At 33.5% G+C, this 12,430-nt stretch overlaps 1 pseudogene; it reads right to left on the minus strand.

Annotated features, from left to right (window-relative positions):
- Positions 1-4,164: 4,164 nt before the first annotated feature.
- LOC149258489 (putative 3'(2'),5'-bisphosphate nucleotidase, mitochondrial) lies at positions 4,165-10,658 on the minus strand (annotated as a pseudogene).
- Between the last annotated feature and the right edge of the window lie 1,772 nt (positions 10,659-12,430).

Raw genomic sequence — 12,430 nt, forward strand, 5'->3', positions numbered from 1 at the left:
TGGGAAGAAATGCACATTTATGGAGAGGAATACAAAGCCTTCCTTCCCTAGATTGCACAATGTTTTCTCGGTGAAAGGCAGAGTTTGGGCCAAGGTTGGCCAGACTCGTCGACGGGCAACTCAAAGAAAATATGAAAGTGAATTCATCATGACACTAAGTGAAATAAGAAGTGATTGACAGTGCATCCAAACATGAATGAAAGATTTAGTAAACAAATCAACATGCATGTGTGTGAAGCTAGTCGCTGAATCAGTGACTGTTCGTGTAAAATAATTTCATGCATTCGACAATAGTGAGATAGAAAGGAAAGATGAAACAGTGCTAGGAAAAGCTAGTATACATGTAAAAGACAACAAGAAATCAAAGAAATCAAGCAAACAACACTCACACAAGTGAAAACATAGAAAGGAGAAGAAATGTTGAAAAATACAAGTTGAGGCCACTTACGCATGAATAGCTAAGCTAGATGTGTCGAAGAGTCATAGGTGTGCTGTGGGATGTTAGAGATCAAGTATTGATGTGAAAGAATGAGCTCTAATGTGTCGAATAATTAAATTTTGAGCTCATGATGCGCATGCTACAAATCTAGGAAAAAGCGACACTTGGAGAAAAGTTTCTAAAATAACTTTCCATGTAACCTCCGGCTGCTAAAAATAGCTCCTTGAATCATGGGATGTATTTTTCATGTTGGATTTTTCTATTTCAAGAAAAATAAAGCCATGCATGCAAGTAAAGTTTCCTTGGTCCCGGGTGGAACTGGTCAACCCAACTCCTCATGCATGAAGCTACTTAATTGCTTGAAGGAAATGCACATTTCTGGCTGGGAGTTGGGCTAGCGGCCCAGGAGATTTGCGTAATTTTTGGATAGAGAAGCTGACTGCTGCCTAGATTTGTGCAAATTTTGGGCTAAGCAGCCCTGCTGGGGAAAATTGCGCAATTTTCACTGTGAGTGTTGACTAGTAGAATTGCGTAATTCTGGAGCCTAGTAGGTTACCAGACATGATTGTGTAATTTCTTGGGGGCGCTGCTCAGCCTGCAGCTGGACCAAGTCCATATGTACAACCTATGAGGGGAATGCATCAAGTTGTGATCGATAGGCTGCCTTTGTGCAAGAAAAACATTGAATCTAGTGTTCTTGATGAAGCAAGACAATGTGCTGTGAATGGTTAGTAGGGAGGCTCCAAAACGAACCTAAGGCTAAATTTTGGAGGGTGGTTGTAGTTGCTACAACACACATGTTAAGTGTTATAGGTGAGTCAAATAGTCAAAAGAAAATGTTGAAGGTCTTAAGGGCATGTTACACCATGTATGGATATGTATTAAATTCAAGAGAATACTTCCAAGCAAAGTCAAGTGTCCTCCTAGTAAAGACTCCATCAAAAGAAGCAATTGCACCATTAAAAGCACCTATTGCAGCAACAAAAGTCAATTTGGCCTCAATGCAGCAAGACAACCTACAATTCAGCCTAAAGGAGGGAAAATCCTCTATATATAGAGGTTGTCCACTCCTCCAAATATAGAGAAGATAATCTATGAAATAAGCGAGCAAGTTTAGCCAAGTAAAGGGTGGAAAAGTCAAATTTAAGGGAGCCTCTAGAGAAGCGAAGAAGGAGGAAAGATAACCGAAGTATTAAGGACTATTTTAGGGTAAGTTATAGCCACACGTGTGAGAAATAAAAGGGCTTACTATGGTCACTACAATAGCAACATTAAGGTTTCTCATCCATCATTGTTTGGGCTTCAAACTAGCATTACTAGGCCTCTTGTCCAAGTGAAGAGAGAAGCACCTCAAGTGAACTTAGAGGGAGCCCTATAACTACAACAAGAACTCTCAGACATGCAAAGATTAGGGCTACATTCACTAGTAAAAAATGGCTAATTAGTTACTAAAAAAATGACTAAAATTTGCATATAAATGACCATTTTTCAATCGGTGACCAATAGCGGCTAATTTATAGTATCTAATAACGCGAGAAACTTTTAGTCATATTTAGCTTAGTCATTAATTCGGTGTCTCAATTTTATCATTTAGTAGTATATTTAGTCATAAATTTGGTCATTAATTTAGTCATTAATTGTCAAAATTAATGACCAAATACACAACAAAATATACTATTACATGATCACCCAAGAAAATCAATTAATGATGAAGGAAACATGACCAAAATGTTAGTCATGTTATAAGATACTATAAATTAGCTACTAATAGTAATATATATATACAAATTTTAGTCATTCTTTGAAACCAATTAATGACCAAAGAAATATGACTAAATTTCAGTCGTGTTATAAGACACTGTAAATTAGCCACTAATAGTCATATATATGCAAAATTTAATCTTCATTTGTAATCACAAATTTATCATTCACATCAGTCATTTACCTTTTCTTGGTTGCTTCATATTCATTATATACATGACTGATTTAGTAGTTTATATCCATTCCATTTACTTTCATTAATAATTATTATAAACGACTAATTTGGTCATACTTTCATTTTATTTGTATTCATCATTAATCAATATGAACTACTATTTTAATAGTTTTAGATTGATTTTATGTGTTCATTATTAATCAACCTAAATTAATTAAAAAACAAAAATGTCATACAATGTGCATGTTCATCAAATATGAAAACACAAAGTTATATATGTTAATTACAATACTAAATGATATCTGCAAGTACAACTATAAATAATTTCAACCACAAACTATATTATATGAAATGTCAAGTATTATAATATGAGTTTACAACTTAATATTGGTTGGACAAAGATTTACACATAAAATATTGTTTCATCACTTTAAAACATTATCATTATATTGCCAAGGCATTACAGGTGAATTCACCAACTCTAAAGACTTGACCATCAGCCTATATGTGTGTGTCTCATGTGAGTTATTTGCTTTAAGGGTATTACTAGTCTGGTTCTCTTCTCTCTCTCCTTTATATATTTGTCGCTCTAGTGCTATTGTTCTCCTCTTTCTTCAATTCCCGCTTACCATCAATACTAAGTTCCTCTTCCGAAAATGAAAGAAGATACAATGGAGAGTATACGATACAATGTGATGAACAATGAAATATAAACTAAAATAGACTATATAGGATTTATACAAATATACTTCAACATCAGCAATGTCCACCATTTTTCCCTAGAAATGCAAGAAATTCGAACATGTTTCTTCAGTTGGGTAATAGTGATCACTATGTGACCAAATGACCTGTATAAACAAAGAAAATAAAATATCACCATAGAAAAGAACACCTTAGGAAATTAGTATTCAACCTTGAAGAAAAGCCTAGGAACAATCATGCCAACTAAGTTACATGCTAAAAAACTCAAGTTGTAGATAACTTGTGAAAAAATATGGAAACAAAAAGACAACATATAATAAATAATGTATGACAACTAGCTAGCAAATTTCATCATAAGAAAAAATATCTTATGGTTACCCGTAAATGTGGGTGGGTAACATGCCCCAATATGTCATGATCCTTAGGGCCTAGAGGAAGTAAATCTCCTACTAACGTAATGATAAAGCTTGGAAATATTACATGGTGCACAAGGCCTTTTAGTCCCCTTGAGAAACACGATACACTCTCAAAAAACTTACCAATACTACCACAGTAGATAGGGGCTTGTAGCTTGGCCAAGGAACAATAACATGGAACACAATCTCAATAAGCACATGTCAAGATCAATTCCTATCACATTGTTAAAAAGCTTACATAATTTATGAGTTGGTAGATAGAACTACCCAATAATTTCATCATTAATCAATAATTACATGAAACAGATTTGTCATCTAACCTTACACAATAAAAATAAACATTCATCACAATAGCATATTTATTGACTTGAAATGTATATCATTTTAACAATTTCATCCAATCATGCTGCAATAAATAAAATCATAGAACACAATTATCATTCAATGAAACTACCACATCGGAATCAGTAGTTGAAAAAGAACAATTCAAAAAATTCCTAGAAAGAATAAAAATTCTAGAATCACCTTAGATTATAATGCAACCAACTACATGATCCCAAATATTTTCACTATAGCCTGGATTGAGAAATTGAAGATATAATTATCCATCACCCCTTGTCATCGTTCCAATTCAAAAAATGCCTAGAAAGAATAAAAATTCTAGAATCACCTTAGATTATAATGCAACCAACTACATGATCCCAAATATTTTCACTATAGCCTGGATTGAGAAATTGAATATATAATTCTCCATCACCCCTTGTCATCGTTCCATATTTTTCCTAACTATCTATTCTAATTGATGGTGCTTTCACACCCAGGATCTTTGAAGGATATTTTCATAGGAATCTCACGTTTTATCCAGTAAATAAACTACTAAACTCTATATTAAAACAAATTGAAGAAAACGACTCAAAATCCTCTCAAGCGAGTTGTGGTCATGTGGTTAAATCAAAGAAATTTCAGTGCACAAAACTAGGTTCAAAACTACTTGAAGACATGTTACTAAATTAATGTGGCGAATGGATTTATCTAACCCATCCAAATGTGTGTGGAAGTCCTAGCAACATTGATGGCCCATGGTTGTGGCCTAGCTCAATAGAAGAGGAAAGATGCAAGTATTGGATGAATTTAATGGAAGAGATGCCCCTTGGTCATGGCCTCTAATAAAAGGTAGATCCCAACTCATTAACAAAGGGTCATTTTCCAACTGCAAAAAGGAATATCACAAGATCTTGAACTTAATGGAAAAATACCTTCACTATTGCAGTTGTTAAGTCATGCCTGGAATGTGTTGCCTCGTATGATTCAAAGATAGATGCTTCTACGGACTTTTCTATAACACTTACATACACCTATGCAAAAGTACATTAAATCAACTTTGAATATCAAAATGGAAATAAAGCTAAAATATCATCTATGGTGTTAATATTAGTCCCAAAAAAAGATTATTCTTAGCTAAAAATGAAAGTGTTACACACCCTTTTAGGCTGTATAGAACCATCCAATGATTGCACAGTAGTGCCATCTCCTTTTCTTGTAGATAAAAAAGAAACCAATTGGATTATTTGAAGGGTGAGAATTGATGCTAATAGATGTCTAGAGAAAATTTGGGAAGAACAACACACCTAAAATAACCTTTCCTTCATCAAATAAGCCCAAGGCTACAACATATTGGTATCCTCTAAGAAATATGCAAAATAGGTTGGTATCAATCAAAACAACAAAAACTATAACATGAAAAATTGTCAGAGATGTGCAATGGCTGACATATTGCAGTACACTAGAAACTGGAATAAGAAATGTATACCAATTGTAAAAGATTCACTAGAAATGCATTGTAACACTAGGAGAAACTAGGTGAATTATACAACCCAGTGTGTGTGAGATTATAACATCAATGGGTAACACATGTAAATTAAAACAAAAAATAAAATTAAAATTCATAATGTCAAAAAGAAAATTTACATAAAATACCAAAAATATATTTATGCGTGTGTATAAATAAATGTTTTCAAACTCATAATTTGTCAAGTGTCAACTTGGAATCCAACTCAAACTCAGACTTGCAACCAGTCATGGGTCAACTTGGACTCCCACTCAAACTCAGATTGACTCAAGCTGATCTGATTTAATTGACTTGGTTTACTAAAAAATATTTAAAATACTTAGGCACTGATTAAAAATCATTTTTAAAGATTCCAAGCCATTAGAGAAAAAATATATAAAGTTTTTCATGCACATAACATGTAAAGTTTGAATATCTCAAAAAATTTCAAAATGGCACTGATCAAAATACATGTCAACAAAAAAATACATCATTATTGATGAATGGGGCTCTAAATTCCCTCTATACTCTAAAATCTGAAAAACATACTACATCCATCTCTATTTTCCTAGTCTTGTCTTCCTTAAATTTCACAAGTTGATTTTGTAGTTCCAATATAATTTGTTCAGTCTCCTCTAATGGGGCTATGCTTGGGGAAACTTGGCCTCCTATACTAGCCAAGAATTCTTACAACTAGTCTCCCCCACCCCACCACCCCAATGCATTTATTGCAATAAAATACTCATTGACAAGATCAACATGGATCCATGCAGTGTCTTTGACTCTTGGGGGCATGGTAAAATTCCAATATTAAAATTCAAATATGCAACATTGAAAACCCTATATTAACTTATAATTATGCAAATTTCATACTGAAAACTTTAAAGTTCAAATTGGTAATGGGTTGAAAGTATGAAACTTAGGGTATACCTGACTAGGACAAATCACTTCTCTTCAACGTTGCTCCAAAACTCCACATGCTCAATAAGAGAGGTATGATGCAAATGGAGGGGTGGGGTAGGTCTCTTTACTTGGTTGACTAGGGTCAGTTTTTTGCCAGAGTGGCTAAGCCATGCTTTGATTGGTTCGGCACCAACTGGGCCTCCAAACTAAATATATGACTAAGTTGATATGGCCGAAAATCAACTGATCCAAGTTAACCAAGTCAACTCTGTTTTAAAAAAATGATATATAGAGTGATAGATTCTAGCACAAATACATCTTAACTCTAGGTCTTTGAAGCACAAAGAGATTTTCATTTTAAATCAGTTTTGGCCCCACCTAGTCCTTAACAATCCATAGTTAATATGGATCTATGCAGGTTGATTAGTTGATGCAAGTAGGAAACACATATTAGACATTGATTCATAAGAAATTAGTGCAACTTGAATAATAACAACTAACAAAGGTATGAACATTTCATATAGTGACTACAAGGTTTCTCTGTGCAACATAAAAAAATAGAGACAGGAAGGGAACATACAGTAGGTAGACACAAAGAGAAAAGTTGGTTTGGTGACCAAGAGAAAAATTGCAACCACATTTACAAAAGAAAAGGTTAGGACTTACAATCTAGATAAATCACATTATAGGTCCCTATCACATTCTCATGGCTTACCCATTTGTCCCATCAATGGGGTCTAAAACCTAGTGCCAACCATGGGGCCCTCCTCTATATTTACCTATATCTATCGTTGCAAGCACATCTCATGTTGTTAATGGAGAAATATGATAGGTAGCATCATTAGAAATTTTTTAATTTACAACTATTGTAATGCGTTCCACCATATCTTGTGCATCATTCTTATGTAAATCTCCTGAATCCTAATAGAAATACATAGATTTTAAGTATATTATTTGAAACTTAAAAAATTATAGTTTGTATGCTAACTAAAGAAAATAACATAATTTTTCTTCTTTTTAATAGAAATATGAAAATTTTTCCTTGCCATAGGCAAACATTTGGAAAAAAACATGGTTGCAATCTAAATGTACCACATCGGAATAAGTAGATGGAAAAGAACAATTCAAAAAAATCTTAGAAAGAATAAAATTTCTAGAATCACCTTGGATTACAATGCAATCAACTTCATGATCCCAAATATTTTCACTATAACCTAGGTTAGGAAAGTGAAGATATATTTCTCCATCTCCCCTTGCCATTGCTCCATATGTTTCCTCCTAACTATCTACTCTAACTAGTGGTGCTTTTACACATAGGATCTGTCAAGGATATTTTCATAGGAATCTCACATTTTATACAGTAAATAAACTGCTAAACTCTATATTAAAACAATTGAAGAAAACTACTCAAAATCCTCTCAGATGGGTTGTGGTCAAGTCGCTTAATCAAAGAACTTTCAGTGCACAAAACTAGCTTCAAAACTACCCGAATACATGTTATTGAATTAATGTGGCCAATGGAGTTATCTACCCCATCCAAAAGTGGGTGGAAGTCCTAGCATCTTTGATGACCTATGGTTGTGGACTATCTCAACAAAGGAGGAAAGATTCAAGTATTGGATGAATTTAATGGAAGAGATACCTCTTCGTCATGGCCTCTATGAAAATGTAGATCCCAAATCATTAACAAAGTTTCATTTGCCAACTGCAAAAAGGAATATCACAAGATGTTGAACTTGATGGAAAAATACCTTCCCTATTGCAGTTGTGAAGTCATGCATTGAATGTGTTTCCTTGTATGATTCAAAGAAAGATGCTTCTTTAGACTTTTCTATGGCACTTACATACACCTATGCAAAACTAAATTAAATCAACTTTGAATATGAGATGGAAATAAAGCTAAAATATCAACTATGGTGTTAATATCAGTCCCAAAAAAATATTATTCTTGGATAAAAATGAATGTGTTACACACCCTTTTAGGCTGTATAGAACCATCCAATGATTGCATAGTAGTGCCAGCTCCTTTTCTTGCATAAAAAGGTAAACCAATTGGATCATTTTTAGGGTGAGCACTGATGCTAACATATGTCCAAGGAAAATTTGGGCGGGCCAACACACCCAAAATAACTTTTCCTTCATCCAATAAGCCCAAAGCTACAACATATTGGTCTCCTCTAATAAATATGCGAAATAGGTTGGTCTTATTAATCAAAATTGCAAAAGGTTGTAACATGAAAAAGTGTTGGAAATGTGGAATGGCTCACATATTGCAGTACACTGAAAACTGGAATAAGAAATGTACACCAATTGTAGAAGCTTCACTAGAAATGAATTATAACACTGAGAGAAGTTAGGTGCATTCTACAGCCCAGTGGGTATGAGATTATAACATCCATGGGTAACACATGTAAATTAAAACACAAAATAAAATTAAAATTCATAAAGTAAAAAAGAAAATTTAAATAAAATACCAAAAATATATTTATGTGTGTGTATAGATCAATGTTTTCAAACTTAGAATCAGTGAAGTGTCAACTTGGACTCCAACTCAAACTCAGACTTGGAATCTGTCATGGGTCAACTTGGACTCCCACACAGACTCAAATTGACTCAAGATTATCTGATTTCAATGACTTGGTCTACTAAAAATTACTTAACATACTTAGCTATTGATTAAAAATCATTTTTAAAGATTCCAAGCCATTAGAGAAAAAAATATATAAAGTTTTCTCATGCACATACCATATAGAGTTTGAATATCTCACAAAATTTAAAAATGGCACTGAGCACAATACATGTCAACCACAAAATACATAATTATTGATGAAAGGGGCTCTAAATTCCCTGTAGAGGAATAAAATCTGAAAAACATACTACATCCATCTCTTTCTTCTTAGCCTTGTCTTCATTAAATTTCACAAGTAGATTTTGTAGCTCCAATCTAATTTGTCCAAACTCCTCTAATGGGGCGATGCCCGGGGAAACTTAGCCTCTTATACTAGCCAAGAATTCTTGCGACTAGTCTCCCCCACCTACCATTACATTTATTGTAATAAAATACTCATCAGAAAGATCAACATGGATCCATGCAAGGCCTTTGACTGTTGGGGGCATGGTAAAATTCCAATCGGTAAATTCAAATATGAAACATTGAAAACCCTATCTTAACTTCTAATTATGCAAATTCCGTACTAAAAACTTTAAAGTTCAAATTGGTAATGGGTTGAAAGTATGAAACTTAGGGTATACCTGGTTGGGACAGATCACTGCTCTTCAACACTGCTCCCAAACTCCACATGCTCATTAAGGGAGGTCTGATGCAAATGGAGGGGTGGGGCAAGTCTCTTTACTTGGTTGACTAGGGTCAGTTTGTTTCCAGACTGGTTGAGCCATGCTTTGACTGGTTCAACACCAACTGGGCCTCCAAACTAAATATATGGCTAAGTTGATATGGTTAGCAGTCAACTCATCCAAGTTAACCAAGTTCGAGTTGTTTTGGATTACTTTTAAAAACTGATATATAGAGAGATAGATTCTAGCACAGATCCATCTTAACTCTAGATCTTTGAAGCACAAAGATATTTTCATTTTAAATCCTTTTTGGTCCCACCTAGTCCTTAAAAATCCATAGTTACAATGGATCTATGCATGTTGATTATCTGATGCAAGTAGGAAACATATAGTAGACATTGATTCATAGGAAATTAGTGCAACTCAAATAATAACAACTAACAAGGGTATGAACATTTCATATAGTTAATACAAGGTTTCTCCTTGCAACATAAAAAAACAGTGACAGGAAGGGAACAAACAACAGGCAGACAGGAAGAGAAAAGCTGGTTTGGTGACCAAGAGAAAAGATGCAACCACATTTACAAAAGAAAAGGCAAGGACTTACAATTTGGATAAAGAACATTGCAAGTGCCCATCACATTTTCTTGCCCCTTTGTCCCTTCAATGGGTTCTAAAACCCAGTGCCAACCATGGGGCCCTCCTTTAAATTTACCTCTATTTATTGTTGAAAGCATATCTCTTGTTGTTAATGGAGAAATATCATAGGTACCATAATTAGAAATGTTTAAATTTACAAGTGTTGTAATGTGTTCCACCATATCTTGTGCATCATTCTTCTATAAATCTATTGAATCCTAATAGCAATACACATATTTTAAGTATATTATTTGCAACCTAAAAAAACTACACTTAGTATGTTGACTAAACAAAAGAACATTATTGTTCTTCTTTTTAATAGAAATATGAAAACTTTTCCTTGCCATAGTCAAACATTTGGAAAAAAAACATCATTGCAATCTCAAAGAATGCACTAATATATTCAAACAACAATACCTCTTCTGCAACCAAGGAAAACAATCTCGAGGGTAGTTCCCTTGCAAGTACAAAGCTAACTAAAGCCTGAGAATCTAAGATCATTTAATAATAAAAGATCTATTAAATTCAACTCTCATATACGATAGAAAAATATATAGGACCCCTATATTAACAACTGATGTGTAAAAGATGCGAATATAAAAAATACAAATGTTTCATCAAAATTTAACATCCTATAACAACAGTTGCAGTTCACAAGCTCATTGGGCAGTCAACTACAAACTTTGGAAATAAACATGTATATAAAACTCATTTTCATACAACTCAAAGAAATAAATTATTGATCATTATAGTCAAACCTACAGATCTTCTTCATTTGTATTCTTCTTTGGAAATTTTCAAAGCATTTCAATAAGAACTTGTTATCTAGCATATTGAGGAAGTCAAATAGGAACTACCTTCTAATTATTGTAGACTAATGTCACAACAAATACAAGAATTTTCTAGATAGATGGCTTTTTTTTTAGCAAAGCCATCAAACACAATTATTGTTGAGTGTTATTGCCATTTTTTTTTTGGGAGAAAGTAGGGGATATGCTTTGATTCCTTGAAATAGATGTGTCTTGTATGGAGATGTTTATAAGTACATGGATAATAGAGTCAAAAGAGTTCAATAGATCATCAGATATTATAGCCCACTAATCAAATTAAGAAGAGAGTTGTCAAGAGATAGGACAAACTCAACTTGTGTTTGCATACTTTGGCATATTCATAGGCATGGCATATTATGATGAGTATTCTTTGCTTCATGTTGAAAATAAGTGACTAATTATCTACAATGATCCTGAGGTGGCTAAGAGAAGTAGAGCATATATTGTTAAAGATTGTCCCAAGTGACACCTTCACATTTTGGAATCGGGTTGCTATATTTATTGTTAGAACTAGATCACTTGAAGATGTGTAAGTAGTGGTTACATGCTAAGGATTGGGCCAAAATCATGGTAGTGGAATTCTAGGGTTATAGAACTGATCAATTTGAAATCGATTTAAATTTGAGTTTTTAAGAAGTTGATAAGCTATTTAGCAGATATTAAAAAACTTGACCACTTATTGGTTAATTCAATCCTGCCACCTAGAATGTGGAAATAGATGCACAATCTAGATTCCTAAAGGCTACAAATTAAAAGATATTTTCAAATTCCCAAGAAACAAGGAAATTGTGTGTATGTATACACACATATTAGCCATAGTTTCATCTATATTTCATATGACTTAAGAGCTTTAGATGAAGATTATCATTACAGTTTAGTGTCTGTTGAAAATAGAAACACGAAATGCTAAAAATAGAGGTGCTAAAAATAGCATTGCTATAAATAGCACTGCTATAAATAGCAGTTTGGGTACTAGTGTTGGATTGAGCAACAGGGAATGAAAAATGGAAGTGCTAAAAATAACATTGCTATTTTTAGTAGTTCGGGATGGATTCCAATTTCAGTCAGTCCTTAGACTAAAATAGGAAGTAAAATTCGAATTTGAACTTAACAGCTGTTTGAAAATAAATTAATTAATTCACCATGAGTTAATTAGTTGTGAAAAATCAAACATGAATTCTATGTGAGGAAATGCAACAGTTTCTCCATTGATTGAGCGATCTATCCATCAGTTAAAGAGATAAGGATGAGTTCTAATTTGAGTTGTAATTAGTTGGCTCAGTTAACTGAGTCAAGTCCAGCTAGATTGATTTAAACAGTTTCTTTAAATTAATGTGAGTTCATTTAGTTAATGCATGATTGCATATAACTGCTCCACTTCATATAACTAAATATTCTCTCATGAATAACTCATGCATGTCAGTTCAGACAGAGATGCAGTTA

This window comes from Pinus tabuliformis, chromosome 6 (genome assembly GCF_031772625.1).
Source record: "Pinus tabuliformis cultivar Carrire ecotype Pingquan chromosome 6, CPIR1, whole genome shotgun sequence".
Taxonomy (NCBI): Eukaryota; Viridiplantae; Streptophyta; class Pinopsida; order Pinales; family Pinaceae; genus Pinus; species Pinus tabuliformis.